At 42.2% G+C, this 19299-nt stretch overlaps 1 long non-coding RNA gene across 1 annotated transcript in view; it reads right to left on the bottom strand.

Moving 5' to 3' along the window:
* Positions 1–1950: 1950 nt before the first annotated feature.
* The window catches only part of LOC148147612 (uncharacterized), a 111435-nt gene continuing 94086 nt past the window's right edge, over positions 1951–19299 (bottom strand). Inside the window, exon 3 of the long non-coding RNA XR_015759520.1 lies at positions 1951–2955. This is a non-coding gene — a long non-coding RNA (uncharacterized LOC148147612). The remainder of the gene's footprint in view (positions 2956–19299) is intronic.

Below are 19299 nucleotides of genomic sequence, written 5' to 3'. Positions count from 1 at the left end.
AAGTACCACTGGAGGGCAGTGTGGCACACAAATTGTGTCAGCAGTTCTTTCTAGCTCTGATATAGATAGTGGTGCTAGTGTTGGACTGGGATGGACAAAGTTAAAAAGCACATAACCATTTCTAGCTAGGAAGTACTGAGACTCCGGTATTTGAGGAATACTTGAGGTGGGGAAAGATTGTGCCAAGTGCCAAACGAGTGAGACAGTTACATGGGATTTAAAAGTTGCTTTTGCAATAGAATTGTCACCTTTCTTGTTTGGTACAGAACACAAATAAGTTTGTAGGGCTGAAATATTAATTGTTTCTCTCTCCACAGGTGCTATCTGATCTGCTAAGTATTGCCACCATTCTGAGTTTTTTTTATATACCAGTAAGCTAGATTTTTTTTATATACAGAGATGTCTTAAATGAGTGGACAAAGGTGTCACCTTTCCAACATGGAGATGGTGTGAAGGGTCTAGATTTGTTGTTTCATGATATGGCAAAATGTAAAGGCTGCCCACAAATAGATCCAATATTTTGACTTAAGCCACTCTTCATTTATTTGGGAAACTGAGAGTTAAGAGTCTTTGGAACTCCTTGCTACAGAGATCTGTGGGGCAGAGTCCTTGTGTATATTCAATAGTGAGATCGATAGATCCTTGACCAGTCAGGAAATCGAGGGTTACAGGGAAAGGGCAGGAAAGTGGACGTGAGGAATATTGGATCAGCCATGATCCTACTGAATGGTGGAGCAGCTTGAGAATGGTCTCCTGCTGTTTCTATCTACTATAGTCAGTCTTCTTATGATATAATTTTCACCAGTGTTTCTTTTTGTTACTAGAGTCACTATCTCTTTGTGTGTCTCACCAGTGTTAATGCTCCGCATGAGCCTCTTTTATTTGTCCCTTGTATATTTATCGAGGTTTGCATTGAAGATGTCCATGCTCATTGTCCCAAGCACTCACTGTCATAACAAGTTCCACACTGCATTCACTCCTTAGGCAAAGACCTTTCTCTTAATTCATTGTTGAATTTATAAGTAACTGTCTTTGATTTAGAGACCCTTTTTCCAAGTCTTTCAATAAACAAAAACATCTCTATATCCAACCGATCAAACCTCTTCATAATTCTAAAGACTTCTCTCAGGCCAATTCTGAACTGTTTCTCTTTCTGGGGAAAGAATCCTGATCTATTCAATCCATCCTGGTAGTTCTGGCATCAGTTCTAGTAATATATTTGTCTAGTCATGCAGCACAGAAACAGACCCTTTGGTCCAACTCATTCATGCTGACCAAGACTCCCAAACTAAGCTAGTTCCACTTGCCCACATTTGGCCCATATCCCTCTAAATCTTCCCTATTCATCTACCTGTCCAAATGTCTTTTAAATGTTGTAACTGTACCCACCTTTAACACTTCCACATGTGAACCACCCTCTGTGTGGATAAAGTTGTCCCTCGTGTCCCTTTTAAACCTTTTTCCTCTCCTCTCACCTTACAAAATGCCACATTAAGGAAAAGGCCTTTGTTATACATCTTATCTATGCACCTTATGATTATAGTCCAAAAATGTGCACGTTAGGTGAATTGGCCATGCTAAATTGCCCGTAGTGTTAGGTGCAGGGGTAAATGTAGGGAATGGGTCTGGGTGGGTTGCGCTTCGGCGGGTCAGAGTGGACTTGTTGGGCCGAAAGGCCTGTTTCCACACTATAAGTAATCTAATCTAATAAAAAGAAATCTCTACAGGGTCATCCATCAACCTCCTATGTTCTCATGAACAAAGTCCCAGCTTCTCTCTATAAACTCAAATCCTCCAGACCTGCCAACAGCCTGGTAAATGTTTTCTGCAGCCTCTGCAATTTAATAATATCCTTACTATAGCAGGGTACACAGTACTCAAAGTGGCCTCACCACCATTCTGCTTAACCTCAACATGATGACCCAATTCCTACACTCAATGGTCTGAGCAAGTGTGCTCAAAGCCTTCTTAACCATCCTGTCTACTTGTGGCATAAGTTTCAAAGAATTATGTCCTCGAGCCCCTGGATCTCTCTATTTGTAAATTTTTTTTCCACTTTACCTCATGTCATTTTTTGCAATATGTAAACCAAAACAGTGCACAGGACTCCTAGTATAGAATTACTATTTGTTAAATTATACCTTTAAGAGCTTTAGGCAAATGTTGTAACTGTACCCACCCTGGTCGAGGTGGGCACAGTTACAACATTTAAAAGACATTTGGACAGGTAGATGAATAGGGAAGATTTAGAGGGATATGGGCCAAATGTAGGCAAATGGAACTAGCTTAGTTTGGGAGTCTTGGTCCAACAGGTTTATTTGGAAGCTCTAGCTTTCAGAGTGCTGCTCCTTCATCAGGTGATTGTGGAGCAGAACCATAAGACACAGAATTTATAGCAAAAGATTACAGTGTCATGCAACTGAAATGCTGTTGAATTGAGTTTATTGTCACGTGTACCGAGGCACAGTGAAAAGCTTTGTCTTGCGAGCAATACAGGCAGATCACAGAGTTAAGTAGCATAGATAAATAAATAATAGGTAAACAGCAGCAAAAACAAAACACAGGTACAGGCAAATGTTAAGCGTTTGTGAGTCCATTCAGTATTCTAACAACAGTAGGATAGAGACTGTTTTGAAACCAGCTGCTGCGTGTGTTCAGGCTTCTGTACTTTCTCCCTGATGGTAGAGGTTGTAGAAAAACATTGCCAGGGTGGGATGGATCTTTGAGAATGCTGGCAGCCTTTCCTCGACAGCAGGCCTGGTAAATGGATTCTATAGATGGGAGGTCGGCCTTTGTGATTCTCCGGACCGAGTTCACCACTCTCTGTAACCATTTCGATCTTGAATGGTACAGTTGCCATACCAGATAGTGATACATCCAGACAGAATGCTCTCGATGGCGGGTATGTAAACGTTGGCGAGGGTATTTGCTGTCATGCCCAATTTCCTCAGCAGCCTGAGGAAGAAGAAATATATTGAACAAACCTAGATCACTGTTGAGTCTTTCATCTTTTAGAATGGGGTTGCAGGTTTCGGTTCATTAATATGTAAATCCCAGAACTTCTTTTAAGTCACATTCTTGAGATAACATAAGGTTTTATAAAAAGGTGACAGCTCAGCTCAGATAATGCATTAAAGGTGTGAGGTTAGAGTTTGCCTGTATCCCAATCTTGAGTCAGACTCGTTCTATTTCCAAAGAGGACTTTACAAAATATTATGTGGATTGACTGCTGCAGATTGTGCATTTTTTGAGCAAAGTAGATCCTCTAATGGTCTCTATTTCCTAAGATCATACCATTCCCTTGCCTTTGTTAGTCCCCTCAAATGTAGCTCTTCACAATTTTCAGGATTGAATTCTATTTGCTTCTATTCAGCCCATCTGAATTGTCCTGTAGTCTAAGGCTTTCCTCCTTGCAGTTTACCACAGCTCCAAGTTTCTGGTCAGCCATCTACCTATGAGTCTAATGAAAAGTCACCAGGCACAGAACATTAACTTTGCTTTCTCCCCCCAGATCCTGCTGGATCTGCTGAGTATCACCAGCAATTTCTGTTTTTGTTATGAATCTGGAATTACAGGTAGGCTAGAATCAGCTAAAGATGGCAGTTTTCCTTCACTTAAGTAGCATTGATGCACTAGGTGGGTTTTCAAAACACTTGTGGTTTCTGATCTCTACAGCTGTGATTAGTTTTCTTTTAATTCCATATTTTAATTCACATTCTAGCCCTGATGGGATTCAAACCAGTGTCCCCAGAGTCGTTGATGTCGGTGTATTGCACGATCACCCATTACTAACTCCGAACTTTACTGCTGTACCTACAAATATAAAGAGAAATCAAAATGTAGCACCACCTTAAAAGTAACTTGGCGAAATAAAGGAAGAGTGACAAAAACAAAATCAAACTTGTACAACAACAACTTAAATAGATAGCACCTACAACGCAATAAAACATCCTAAGGTGCTTCGTGGGATCAACAGATATCAGGTCACATAAATTGATATTAAGGCAGATGGTTGACATGCTTGGTCATGGAGATAGGACTGAAGGAACTACCATGAAGAGTGAAAGAGGGGTTGTAAGTCAGAAAGGTTCTGGGAAGGAATTCCAGAGCTTCGGGTCTAGGCAGCAGGAGATAGTAAAGGGATTAAAAACAGGAATTCTTAAGAAGGCAGATTAGGAGGGTGTATTCATGGGGCTGGAAGAGATTACAGAGGCAGGGATAGGTGAGGGTATGGAGGGGTTTGAAAATGAGATTGAGAATTTGACAATGACTTCATCACTTTAGTGGGAACCAAATTAGGCCAGAGAACAGGTGCAACCAGGAAACAGGACTCGGCGCAATTAAGGAGTTTGAAACAACTTTATATTTCATTCGACTTACTTAATAAAGTGTTAATGTCATTATAACTAGGGTGTGTTATTATTCTTGTAGTTATGACCAGGGCCGGGTATCCTGTGAATACCTTTGGCTCGTAGTGAATCGCGATCGAGATTATACGTGCATTGAACCCATTCGTATCTTTCCCCAGTCACCACGTAAACATTCCCAGCCGCAGTGGTCAGATGGTGAAGCAGAGTGTAATTGCTGGACAACATTTTCCTTCTTAACCTGAAGCATTCAATAAATGAACAACGTCATTAACCCCTAGTTAGATAGAGATCAGTCAAGTTGACTCATTAAGAAACGTTTTTTTAATGTGTGGAGCCACAGGAGGTTGGGGAAATACTAAATGAGTATTTTGCATCAGTGCGTTGGACATCTTAAAACACATAAAGGTGGATAAATCCCCAGGACCTGAACAGGTGTACCCTAGAACTCTGTGGGAAGCCAGGGAAATTATTGCTGGGCCCCTTGCTGAGATATTTGCATCATTGTTAGTCACAGGTGAAGTGCTGGAAGACTAGAGGTTGGCTAACATGGTGCCACTATTTAAGAAAGGTGGTACGGAAAAGCCAGGAAACCATAGACCAGTGGGTCTGACATCGGTGATGAGCAAGTTGTTGGAGAGAATCCTGAGGGAAAGGATTTACGTGTATTTCGAAAGGCAAGGACTGATTAGGGATAGTCAACATGGCTTTGTGTGTGGGGAATAATGTCCAACTAAATTGAGTTTTTTTGAGAAGTAAAGAAGAGGATTGATGAGGACAGAGTGGTAGACATGATCTATATGGACTTCAGTAAGGCGTTTGACAAGGTTCCTCATGGTAGTCTGGTTAGCAAGGTTAGATCACATGGAATACAGGGAGAACTAGCCATTTGGATACAGAACTGGCTCAAAGATAGAAGACAGAGTATGGTGGTGGACGGTTGCTTTTCAGACTGGAGGCCTGTGAGCACTGGTGTGCCACAAGGATTGGTGCTGGATCCACTACTTTTCATCATTTACATAAATGATTTGGATGTGAATATCGGAGGTCTAGTTAGTAAGTTTGCAGGTGACACCAAAACTGGAGGTGCAGTGGACAGCAAAGAAGGTTACCTCAGAGTACAATGGATCAGATGGGTTAATAGGTTGAGGAGTGGCAGTTGAAATTTAATTTCGTTAAATGTGAGGTGCTACATTTTGGAAATCAGGACAGGACTTATACACTTAATGGTAAGGTCCTGGGGAGTGTTGCTGAACAAAGAGACCTTGGAGTGCAGGTTTCTTAGCTCCTTGAAAGTGGAGTTTCAAGTAGATGGGATAGTGAAGAAGGCATTTGGTATGCTTTCCTTTATTGGCCAGAGTGTTGAGTACAGGAGTTGGAAGGTCGTGTTGTGGTTGAGCAGGACATTGGGTAGGCCACTTTCGGAATATTGTGTGCAATTCTGGTCTCCCCACTATAGGAAGGATGTTGTGAAACTTGAAAGGGTTCAGAAAAGATTTACAAGCATGTTGCCAGGGTTGGAGGATTTGAGTTGTAGGGAGAGGATGAATATGTTGGGGTTCTTTTCCCTGGAGCGTCAGAGGCTGAGGGGACACCTTAAAGAGATTAATAAAATCATGAGGGACATGGATAGGATAAATAGACCAAGATCTTTTCCCCGAACTAGAGGACATATGTTTAGGATGAGAGGGGAAAGATTTAAAAGGGACCTAAGGGGCAACCTTTTCATGCAGAGGGTGGTGCGTGTATGGATGAGCTGCCTGAGGAAGTGGTGAAGACTGGTACAATTACAGTGTTTAAAAAAAAGGCATCTGGATGGGTATATGAATAGGAAGGGTTCAGTGGGATATGGACCATATGCTGGCAATTGGGACTAGATTAGGTTAGGATATCTGGTCGGCATGGACGAGTTTGGGTGGAAAGGTCTGTTTCCATGCTGTGAGTCTTTTGAATTCCCTTCCTTAAAAGGCAGTGGATGCAGAACTTCTGGATATTCTTAAGGTAAAGGTAGATAGATTCTTGATGACCAAAGGGATGAACGATTATTGGGGATACAGGTCATTCTGCTGTAATGTGCGTTTCATCAAAGCGAATTGGCTGTAACGTGATTGACGAATTGTGGGTGTTGTTACACAAACTTAGTACTGAATGGATACAGTGATTTTCTATTAGCGAACTTCAACGCGATTTTCTGTCGTGGTTTTCCTTAGTGCAATTTTCTATAGCACGTGGTTGCAGAGGAACGCAACTGTCGCAATGTAGCAGAATGACCTGTATACAGGAAGGTAGAGATGAGGGTTCAAATTGTATCATCCGTGATCATATTGAATGGCAGCACAGGTTCGAAGGACTGAGTGGCCTCCTCTTGTTCTTCATTGGTATGTTCATATATCTGTATAATATCTAACGAAGGACCTTCCTAATTGCTGTGATTCAGCACTTTTTTGAGATATGGTTTGCTTTTCATTCCCTAAAACTTGCATTCTTACCATCACTCATCTGCTTTGGCTCATTGCTGCATCCTAAGTTAGAGTTTGCAGCTTTGAGGATGTACTCTAGATTGGCGTCTTAGTGGGGCACTGGAGGAGCACTAGCGTTTAGTGATTTGTACACATCTGATTTGTAAATTATCCCTGCACCATTGCTAATAGCAAAGTTTCTCTGGTCATTCTCCTGGCTGCTTTTTGCTAGCTACAAAATGCATTGGAATACCTTGAGGACGAGGCAGATGCTATGTAAACTCAAGTTCCCACTTGCACTTTCTTCATGTGGTTGCATGCTGGCTTCACGCACTGATATTCTGAGTAAAGATATATGATACATCCAGGAGGAGTTAGGTTCCATACAGGCCTTTATCGTCCTAAATGTACCCAGTGAATTATTCTGCAGTAATAAAAGGGTTAACCTCAGTCACCAATAAAGGGGGGGCCAATTCATGCTTCAAAAAGAAAAGCTAAGTTAAAAACAGGCACAAAATTATATTACAGAAAATTCTACATATCCTGGATCCCTGAGAAATGAGTGGAATTTTCTGAAAAACAGGTTACTCGCTGAACAGGAAGCGAGTGTGCTACAGTTATACGGAAAATCACATTTACAGATGTTATATGGAAGAAAATAGGCGTCTGCATTCAAAGCTATGGGGTCTTTCAGTGGGTAAATGACAGGGCTCAGAGTCCAAAATGTACGTCAACAAAATGGGCAGGTTATTTTCGAACGTTCTATTATTAAAAGGAAAAGTTGTGAACCTCCCATTGTGCAACAATGGGGCTTCGCTGTTTAATTAGCACAGCAGAAATGAGAACGGGCAGCAGTATGTCACCAGGGGATCACTGGAACTTAACAACCGGGTGTGGCTGCATGTTTGGGACGCTGTGTGAATTGGGTGTCCTGCATAGGAAGGACATTAAACGGATAAGCAAACAAGAAGTCAGTAGGTGACCTGGAGAGAAGGTTAATCGGGTAACGTAAATAAAACATGAAAAAGTGCCTTTGGGTTTTAGGCCAGTCACATTCCATGGTAGCAAATGTCACTTGTAGGAGTTCAATTGCCCCGTGCCCTCATTCTATTCCTCTTGAATGTATCTAACCGCTCTTCGTCCTCAGAACTGATTCCCTGTGCATGTCTATTGTCAGAAGTCACACTACATCAAGTTATAGTCCAACAGGTTTATTTAAAATCACAGGTTAAAGCTGGTGATTTCAAATAAAGCTGTTGGACTATAACCTGGTGTCCTGTGACTTGTGACTTTGTCCACTCCAGTCCAACACCTGCACCTCCACATCATGTGTATTGTAACAAAGGTTAATAGCAAACGATTCACTTTTAAGAAGAAAGGCAGGAGGGATTTGAGGAAAAGATTTTTCACCCAGACAATGGTAGGGGTCTGGACTGCCCTGACTAGGAGCATAGTTGAGGCAGGTATCAGGGAGGTCATGGCCTGGTGGTATTCTTGCTAGACTATAATCCAGAAACTCAGCTAATGTTCTGGAATCCCAGGTTCAAACCCCGCCATAGCAGATTATGGAATTTGAATTCAATAAAGAATCTGGAATTAAGAAGCTAATGATAACCATGAACCCATGATTGATTGTTGGAGAAACACCCATTTGGTTCTACTAATGTCCTTTAGGGAAGGAAATCTACTGTCCTTACCTGGTCTGGCCTACATATAATTCCAGACCCAAAGCAATGTGGTTGCCTCTTAACTGCCCTCTGGGCAATTAGCATTGGGCAGTAAATGCTGGCCAGGCCAGACTTACTCACATCCCATTGTATATATAAAACAAAAGGTAACCTCACAACCTTTACAAAGTACTTGGATAAGCACTTAAAGTGTCATAACATTGAAGGCTATGGGCCTACTGTTTGAAAGTGTAGATTTAGTACACTTTTGGCAGTACAGTTTCAATAAGTTGACGGGCCTCTTCTGTATTGTATGATTCTATGAATTCTTGCCCCTTTCAAACATATGCACAGAGCGCTGGAGAAACTCAGCAAGTCTGGTGGAGAGAGAAATTGAGTTAGCATTTCAAGTTCAGGACGACTCTTCTTCAGAATTCCTTTTTGATTGACAAGAGTTTAAAATGATATTTGGAAAGTGATTGCAGAACTGTTGGCTGAGTTTACTTGTCCTTAGCACAAGAGTATGGAGATGTTCCCATTGTTCTAAACAAGACAGGTAACTGATCAATAATAGCTAAATATTACAACAAACTACTCATTAACTACTCAAAGTCAGTTTTGTTTTTATCCTCCAGGCAGGCAGCGGGTGTTGGGAAAATTCCCTGCTACCACAGCGGATTTCTCTGCTTCAACCTAGAGCCAACTATTTCTTGGGAAGAAATGTCACTGGAATTATGAATTATATTTGACTGTAATGTGTACAGTACAGTGACAAGTACAGGATGCAGGAATTCAGTGAAAAGTGTACAACGTCACCACACCTGACTCTATCTTAGGTGCATGGCGTCTAGGTACAAAATCTTAGGTTCAAGGAGAAAAATAAAGAAATAAGTTAGAAGTACAAGGTAACAGTTCTTAATATAAAGTAATAACTAAAGAAATAAAGTTAATTTCAAAAGTTACAGTCCTTCTTTAGCCGCAGGAGAAAGTGAGGACGGCAGATGCTGGAGATCAGAGCTGAAAAATGTGTTAATGGAAAAGCCCAGCAGATCAGGCAACATCAAAGGAACAGGAGAATCGATGTTTCGGGCATAAGTCCTTCTTCAGGAATGAGGAGGGTGTGCCAAGCAGGCTAAGATAAAAGGTATGGAGGAGGGACTTGGGGGAGGGGCATTGTGAATGCGTTAGGTGGAAGGAGGTTAAGGTGAGGGTGATAGGCCGGAGAGGGGGTGGGGGCGGAGAGGTCGGGAAGAAGATTGCAGGTCAAGAAGGCGGTGCTGAGTCCGAGGGTTGGGACTGAGAAAAGGTGGGGGGAGGGGAAATCAGGAAGATGGAGAAATCTGCATTCACCCCTTGTGGTTGGAGGGTTCCTTAGCGGAAGAAGAGGCGCTCTTCCTCCAGGCGTCGTGTTGCCATGGTCTGGCGATGGAGGAGGCCAAGGACCACTCCGCTAAGGACATGCAGGTCCTTGGCCTCCTCCATCGCCAGACCATGGCAACACGACGCCTGGAGGAAGAGCGCCTCTTCTTCCGCCATTCCTGAAGAAGGGCTTATGCCTGAAACGTCAATTCTCCTGTTCCCTGGATGCTGCCTGATCTGCTGCGCTGTTCCAGCAACACATTTTCAGCTCTGATCTCCAGCATCTGCAGACCTCACTTTCTCCTCAAATATGAAGGTAGGCTAGCCAGTAATATTAGAAATGATAGTAAAAGTTTCTTTCAATACATAAGAAACAAACGACAGGCAAAAGTAGACATTGGGCCACTTCAAACTGATGCTGAAAGCCTAGTGATGGGAGATAAGACAATAGCAGGAGAACTTAATAAGTACTTTGCGTCAGTCTTCACAGTCTTCAAAGGGAGTCAGAGGGCTGAGTTGAGTATGGTTGCCATTACAAAAGAGAAAGTGCTAGAAAAGCTAAAAGGTCTTAAAATTGATAAATATCCTGGCCCCAATGGGCTACATCCTAGAGTTCTGAGGGAGGTGGATGAGGAAATAGCGGAGGCATTGGTTGAGATCTTTCAAAAGTCACTGGAGTCAGGGAAAGTCCCGGATGATTGGAAGATAGCTGTGGTAACCCCCTTGTTCAAGAAAGGATCAAGACAAAAGATGGAAAATTATTAGCCAATTAGCCTAACCTCGGTTGTTGGTAAAATTCTAGAATCCATCATTAAGGATGAGGTTTCTAAATTCTTGGAAGAGCAGGGTTGGATTAGAACAAGTCAATATGGATTTACTAATGGGAGGTCGTGCCTGACAAACCTGTTGGAATTCTTTGAAGAGGTGACAAGTAGGTTAGACCAGGGAAACCCAGTGGATGTGGTCTATCCAGACTTCCAAAAGGCCTTTGATAAGGTGCCACACGGGAAGCTGCTGAGCAAGGTGAGGGCCCATGGTGTTTGAGGTGAGCTACTGGTATGGATTGAGGATTGGCTGTCTGACAGAAGGCAGAGAGTTGGGATAAAAGGTTCTTTTTCGGAATGGTAGCCAGTGGCAAGCGGTGTCCCACAGGGTTCAGTGTTGGGGCCACAGCTGTTCACGTTATATATTAATGATCTGGATGAAGGGACTGGGGGCATTCTAGCGAAGTTTGCCGATGATACAAAGTTAGGTGGACAGGCAGGTAGTACTGAGGAAGTGGGGAGGCTGCAGAAGGATCCAGACAGTTTGGGAGAGTGGTCCAGGAAATGGCTGATGGAATTCAATATGAGCAAATGCGAGGTCTTGCACTTTGGAAAAAAGAATACAAGCATGGACTACTTTCTAAATGGTGAGAAAATTCATAAAGCCAAAGTACAAAGGGATCTGGGAGTGCTAGTCGAGGATTCTCTAAAGGTAAACTTGCAGGTTGAGTCCGTGATTAAGAAAGCAAATGCAATGTTGTCATTTATCTCAAGAGGGTTGGAATATAAAAGCACCGTTGTACTACTGAGACTTTATAAAGCTCTGGTTAGACCCCATTTGGAGTACTATGCCTAGTTTTGATCCCCACACCTCAGGAAGGACATACTGGCACTGGAGCATGTCCAGCGGAGATTCACAAGGATGATCCCTGGAATGGTAGGTCTAACATACGAGGAACGGCTGAGGATCCTGGGATTGTATTCATTGGAGTTTAGAAGATTAAGGGGAGATCTAATAGAAACTTACAAGATAATACATGGCTTGGAAAGGGTGGACGTTAGGAAATTGTTTCCGTTAGGCGAGAAGACTAGGACCCGTGGACACAGCCTTAGAAGTAGAGGGGGTAAATTCAGAACAGAAATGCGGAGACCTTTCTTCAGCCAGAGAGTGGTGGGCCTGTGGAATTCATTGCCGCGGAGTGCAGTGGAGGCTGGGACGCTAAATGTCTTCAAGGCAGAGATTGATAAATTCTTGATGTCACAAGGAATAAAGGGCTACGGGGAGAATGTGGGTAAGTGAAGTTGAAATGCCCATCAGCCATGATTGAATGGCGGAGTGGACTCGATGGGCTGAATGGCCTTACTTCCACTCCTATGTCTTATGGTCTTATGGTCTTATGGGAAATAGCCCCAGCCTATTCAACCTCTCTCTATAGCTCAAACCTCCAACCCTGGCAACATCTTTGTAAATCTTTTCTGAACCTGTTCAAGTTTCACACTATCCTTCTTATAGCAGAGAGAGCAGAACTGAACACAATATTCCAAAAGTGGTCTAATTACAGCATATTATATCGAAAGTGTCACAGATTAAACTTTTAAGGTGGATGTCATTGCAAAGTCTAACTGTAGTACTTTCACTGTTGTGTTAACAATGGAAGCAGCCACACATTTTCAACTAAATACTCAGAAAAAAAGCTCTAGCCTTGTGGACTTGACATTTTATTAAACTACCAGTGTATAAGAGACTGCATATTTTATTTTTGGGACTTTGACTTGAAATAATGTTTGGACTGCTACAACTGAAATGTCAGGAGAATTTTGCAACTTAAAAATCAGATGCTACATACAATTAATGTGATACAATGTTGCTTTTTGAAGTAGTGAAAGGAGAATTCAAGATTAAGCTGGGAAACTTTTGAATGCAGGAAAGAAAATCTACCTGACAACAGATCTCTGATTGGTTGAGCTGTGGAGTTTAAACTACTATAAGTTCCAGGATAACAGAGGAAGAGAAACTTCCAGAGCCTGCGGACAGAAAGCATCCATCTCTTTTTCTCTTGCTGTTTCTCCATGTGGGAAAAAGATTGAAAAAGCAAGAAACCGAAAAGAAACATTCTAAAGCAAAAAAGACTTGGGTCAAACTGATCAACAACCCAATTAAACAACTGACATCACCCTACAGCCAACAGCAAGTCTTTATTATCAAAATCAAAAGGACCATGAGGAAAATAATGTTCTACCTTGTATTCTGGACTTTAGATCTTCAGAATTTTGTTGATCCTGTCTACATTTTTTTCTATCCATAGTATGTGAGCTAAACTGTTCTGTCTTTATCGTGATAGAATGTGTACATATAGCATTTACAGGGCTGCAGGTTACATTGCATAGCGGTAACTTGGCAGAACTTTATATTTATAAAATAATTTGAGAAAATAAAGTGGTTTACATTAAATAGAGCTATTTTTGTTCATGATGAAACATAGTGTGAATATCTTTTGCCCTGAGCAGCAGTCAGTCAGGCAAATTGGTCATTTGATCTCACTGGGACTTTATGCATTCATACATTTTGTGATGAATTGCAGAGTAGTTGGGCATAACTAATCAACATAGAAGAGTTCAGCACAGTACAGGCCCTTCGGCCCTTGAGGTTGTGCCAACTTTTTATCCTACTCTAAGTCCAAACTAACCTACGTACCCTTCATTTTACTATCTTCCATGTATCTATTCAACAGTTGCTTAAATGTCTCTAATTTATCTGACTCTACTACTACCGCTGGCAGTGCATTCCATGCAGCCAACACTCTCTGTGTAAAGAACCTACCTCTGACATCTCTGCTAAACCTTCCTCCAATCACCTTAAAGTTATGACCCCTCATTAAAGCCATTTCCACCCTGGGAAAATGTCTCTGGCTCCACTCTATCTAAGCCTCACATCATCTGTTACACCTCTATCAAGTCACCTCTCAGCCTTCTTTGTTCCAATGAGAAAAGCCCGAGCTCCCTCAACTGTTCTTCGTAAGACATGCCCTCCAGTACAGGCAGCATCCTGATAAATCTCCTCTGCACCTTTTCTAAAGCTTCGACATCCTTCATATAATGAGGTGACCAGAACTGAACACAATATTGCAAGTGTGGTCTAATCAGGACTTTGTAGAGCTGCAGCATAACTTCACAGCTCATAAACTCAATCCCCCTGCAATTGAAAGCCAACACACCATATGCCTTCTAACAACCCTCTCAACATGGGTGGCAACTTTGAGGGATCTATGGACATGGACCCCAACATCCCTGTTTCTCCACACTGCCAAGAATCCTGCCTTTAACCCTGTAATCTGCATTCAAATTCAACCTTCCAAAATATATCACTTCACACTTTTCCAGGCTGAACTCCATCTGCCACTTCTCAGTCCAGTTCTGCATCCTGTCAATACCCCATTGCAACCTACAACAGCCCTCCACACTATCCCCAAATCCATTAACCTTCATGTCATCAACAAACTTACTAACCTACTCTTCCACGTCCACATCCAAGTCATTTATAAAACTCACAAAGAGCAGAGGTCCCAGAACCGATCCCTGCAGAACACTACTGGTCAACCAAGCTCCAGGCTTTCCATCTACTACCATCTTTTGTCTTCTATGGGCCAGCCAATTCTGTATCCAAACAGCCAAATTTCCTTTTATCTCATACCTCAATACTTTTTGAATGAGCCTAGCATGGGGAACCTTATCAAACACCTTGCTAAAATCCATACATACCACATCCACTGCTCTACCTTCATCAACAGGTTTTGTCACATCCTCAAAGAATTCAGTAAGGCTTGTGAAGCATGACCTGCCCCTCACAAAGCCATGCTGACTATCTCTAATCAAACTATACTTTTCCACATAATCATAAATTCTCTCTCTCAGAATCCTCTCCAATAATTTGCCCACCACTGACGTAAGACTGATTGGTCTATAATTTCCAAGGTTATCCCTATTCTCTTTCTTGAACAAGAGAATAACATTTGCCACCCTCCAATCATCTGGTACTACTCCAGTAACAGTGATGATGCAATGCTCATCACCAAAGGTGTAACCTTGGGTATATCCCATCTGGCCCAGGGGACTTATCTAGCCTTATGTTTTTCAAAATTTCCACACATCCTCCTTCTTAACATTAACCTGTTCGAGCATATCAACCTGTTTCACGCTGTCCTCACTAATGCCAAGGTCCCTCTGACTAGTGAATACTGAAGCAAAGTATTCATTAAGGACCTCCCTACCTCTTCCAACTCCAGTCACAAGTTCCCTACACTATCCCTGATTGGCCCTACTCTCACTCTGACCATTGTCTTGTTCCTCACATAATTGCAGAACACCTTAGGGTTTTCATTAATTCTACCCACCTAGGTTTTTCATGCCACCTTCTAGATCTCCTAAGTCCATTCTTCAGTTCCTTCCTGGCTACCTTGTAACCCTCTAGAGCCCTGTCTGATCCTTGCTTCATCAAGCTTAAGAAAGCTTCCTTCTTCCTCTTGACTAGATGTTCCACATCTCTTGTCATCCAAGATTCCTTCAACCTACCATCCCTTCCTTGCTTCAGTGGAATAAATCTATCCAGCACTCACAGCAAATGCTCCCAAAATAGCTTCCACATTTCTGTCATGCATTTCCCTGAGAATTTCTGTTCCCAATTTATGCCCCACAGTTCCTGCCTAATGGCATTGTAATTCCCCCGCCCCAATTAAAGACTTTCCCATATCATCTGCTTCTAACCCTCTTCATGACTATAGTAAAGGTTAGGGAGTTATGATCACTTTCACCAAAATGATTTGACACTCAAACTGGTTCGTTTCCAAGCATCATTTCCAATATGGCTTCCCCTCTAGTCGGCCTATCTACATATTGAGTCAGGAATCCTTTCTGGACTCACCTGGCAAAATCTGCTCCATCCAAATTATTTGCATTAAGGAGGTTCCAATCAATATTAGGGAAGTTGAAGTCACCCATGACAACAGCCCTGTTACTTCTGCACCTTTCCAAAATCGACCTCCCAGTCTGCTCCACCATGTCTCTGTTGCTGTTCGGGGGCCTGTAGAAAACTCCCAATAAAGTGACTGCTCCTTTCTTGTTTCTGACTTCCAACCATACTAACTCTGTAGACAAACCCTCCTTGACGATCTCCCTTTCTGCTTCTGTGATACTATCCCTGATTAACAAAGCCACTCCCCCACCTCTTTTACTTCCCTCCCTATTCCTTTTGAAACATCTAAACCCCAGAACATCCAACAACCATCCCTGCCCCTGTGATATCCAAGTCTCTGTAATGGCCACAACATTGTAACTCCAATTACTGATCCATGATTTAAATTCATCCACTTATTCCTGACACTTCTTGTGTTAAAATTTGATTTGGAGATGCTGGTGTTGGACTGGGGTGTACAAAGTTAAAAATCACAAAACATCAGGTTATAGCCCAACAGGTTTAATTGGAAGCACACTAACTTTCGGAGCGCTGCTCCTTCACCAACCACCTGATGAAGGAGCAGCGCTCCGAAAGTTAGTGCTTCCAATTAAACCTGTTGGACTATAACCTGGTGTTGTGTGATTTTTAACTGTGTTAAAATAGACACACTTCAACCCAACACACTGACTGCAACTTTGTCCTATCAATGTCTCTTCTTCCTCATAGACTGTCTATACACTGTATCTGCCTGTTCACCAGCTACCCCATCTTCTGATCCATAGCTCCGGTTCTCATCCCCCTGCCAAACTAATTTAAACCTTCCCAAAGAGCTCGAGCAAACCTCTTGCCCAGGATATTGGTGAACTGTTCCCAGTTAAGTTGTAGGAGAAAGTGAGGACTGCAGATGCTGGAGTACCAGAGTTGAAAAATATGGTGCTGGAAGAACACAGCAGGTCAGGCAGCATCCGAGGAGCAGGAGAATCGACGTTTCGGGCATAGGCCCTTCTTCTTCCTGAAGATTCTCCTGCTCCTCAGATGTTGCCTGGCCTGCTGTGTTTTTCCAGCACCACATTTTTCAACTCTGGTACTCCAGCATCTGCAGTCCTCACTTTCCCCTAGTTGATCTTAACCTACTGCAAATCCTCTTGCAAGGATACCTACCTTGAAGAAGTTCTCCTCCTCCCTCTACAAGGATCTCAGTGAGTCTCTCTCTCACTGCACCCCCCAGGTCATCTCCAGTTAAGTTGTGACAGAGTGTATGTGCGAGACATATAGTTTGGTTAACATCAGAAGATTCAGTCATAGTAACAGTGGGAGTAGAAATGTAATGTATTAATAGTAAAACTCTTTACCCTTTTAAATGAAAGAAGAATCCAGGAACTTGCATTCATATAGTGACTACAGAACATTCCGAAGTGATCCACAGGACTTAAATTACTTTTCTCATGTCCCCACTGTGTTAATGTAGGGAAATTTGTGCACAACAAAATTCCACAAACAACAATGAATGCATCAGCTGTGGTTCAGTTGCTACCACCCTAACTTCTGAGTTGGAAAGTAGTGGGTTAAAGTTTTCCTCCAGGACTTGAGTACATAAATCTAGGCTGATACTCCCAGTGAGGAACTGATGAATTGCTGCGCTGTCAGATGTGCTGCCTTTAAACTGAGTAGTAATCCCAGTCCCTGCCTGTCTCTTCTAATTGGACATAAAGCATCTCTTGGCATCATTTTGAAGAGAAGGGGAATTACCCATTGTGTCGTGATCAATATTTATCTATCACTATCACTATAACAAGTGATGTGGCCATTTTCACATTATTTGTGGGAGTTTGCTGTGCCTCAACTCCAGCAGCACACAGTGACTAAGTTTCAAAAATATTAAGTGGTTGGAAAGTTCTTTGGGATGTCTTGTAGTCATGCTATTTAAGTACAAATCTGTCCTTTCTTCTATTTAAAGTATTTTATCATTACTATTGCACATTTTCTTTACAACATGTGATTTCAATTCCATGATTTTTCTCAAATGTGCTGTTTGCTGAAGAAATCTCAGGCGATTTCTTTTTTAAGGTTTTCTTTTTTAAATTATTGAATTAAATCTGTAGCAGCTTTTGTATTGACTAATTGACCTTTTTGACATGCACAATAATCCTCAACATTTAGTGTGGCAAACACTGTTCTCCTACCTTTTCTTACACTGTGTTGTCTCTTTTACGTTCCCTAATACAGGGCAAACTTAGCCAGGGATAGGTAGGAGTTTTAATGGAATGAAATCAGGCACTTCAGTTGTTTTCTTTATTGTTTCATCAGGTGTGAGTATCACTTACCAGGCCAAATTGTGAATTCCCTAATTGTCTTTTACAGAGATCATTTATAAAAGCACCTACTCTGCTGTGGATCTGGAGTCACATGTAGGCCAGACCAGCTAAATTTGGCAGATTTCCTTCCCTAAAAGGGGCATCAATGAACTACAATTGATGATAGTTTCCAGGTCACCATTACTGAGGTTTATTCACTGAATTTAAATTCCAGCAACTGCTGTGCTGGGGTTTGAACCCATATACCCCAGAGCTTTAGTCTATGGCTTTGATTTACCATATTTGACCAGTGAATACACCACCATCAGTCACAGTTCCATGGAAAGGCTAGACACTGAGTAATGTCATTGGTCGCAGTTGCTAAATTCTACCATTCCTTATCTGTCAAAACACACCAATTGTGCCCTTGCATTATGGAAATGGAAAGGTTCTCTTATTTACTATTTACATAGAAACATAGAAAATAGGTGCTGGAGTAGGCCATTTGGCACTTCAAGCCTACACCACCATTCAATGTGATCAAGGCTAATGCAATTTCAATTATCCCACTTCCATTCTCTCTCCATATTCCTTGATCCCTGTGGCAACAAAGGCCATGTTCAGCTCCCTCTTGAACATATCTAGCGAACTGGCCCCAACAGCTTTTCGTGGTAGAAAATTCCACAGGTTCACAGCTCTCTGAGTGAAGAAATTCTTCCTCATCTCAGTCCTGAATGGCTTACCCCTTATTCTTAGACTGTGACCCCTAGTTCTGGACTTCCCCAATACCGGGAACATTTTTCCCACAACCAGCCTGTCCAATCCCATCAGGGTTTTATACATTTCTGTGAGATCCATATTAAATCCTCTTGGACTGGATAGGCAAGAGTACCATTATCCTAGCTCAATAATTCAGTCCGTTTTCCCTCTCCTGCTCCCCAGCAATTCATCCTTGTCACTTTCTCTCTGTGCTGTTTACCCTTACTGCCCCCTGGCTGATAGAGTGTGTTTGTGGTACTATCAGTGTTCCCCTAGTGGACTGGTAGCTGACTCATGAGCCAGTTGGAGCTGGTGAGCTGCAGATTTCCAACGGAATAATCAGAACTCACCTCTCCACCTCCGCCCAGGTCAGTGGCATGTCACAATAAATTCTGTCATTGATTACAGTGGAATTAGCTGGAAAAACCTCCATCAGCAAAGGGAAATCAGTATGAAAGAGAAAACAGTCATGAACTCTGGTGTGGGTGTCTTGCCAAATCCCAACTAGTCGCCTGAATATTCTGTAGCACTCATTTGAGTATGGTAAGTAATTTAGTAGGAATGCACACCGGTGCTACAGAGGACATCCTCAGGAACTGGTGACTTCACCTTCCTGAGAATATCTACATTGAATGATGTCACTGAAGAGCAACAATGTTGTGTCCCTGATCTCTCAGCT

This window comes from Chiloscyllium plagiosum, unplaced genomic scaffold, assembly GCF_037043375.1.
Source record: "Chiloscyllium plagiosum isolate Xiang-an unplaced genomic scaffold, Cpla_swu_hap1 HiC_scaffold_15, whole genome shotgun sequence".
In the NCBI taxonomy this organism is placed as follows: Eukaryota; Metazoa; Chordata; class Chondrichthyes; order Orectolobiformes; family Hemiscylliidae; genus Chiloscyllium; species Chiloscyllium plagiosum.
Note: the sequence above shows the minus strand (reverse complement) of the source record. Positions and strands in the feature narration are given on the sequence as shown.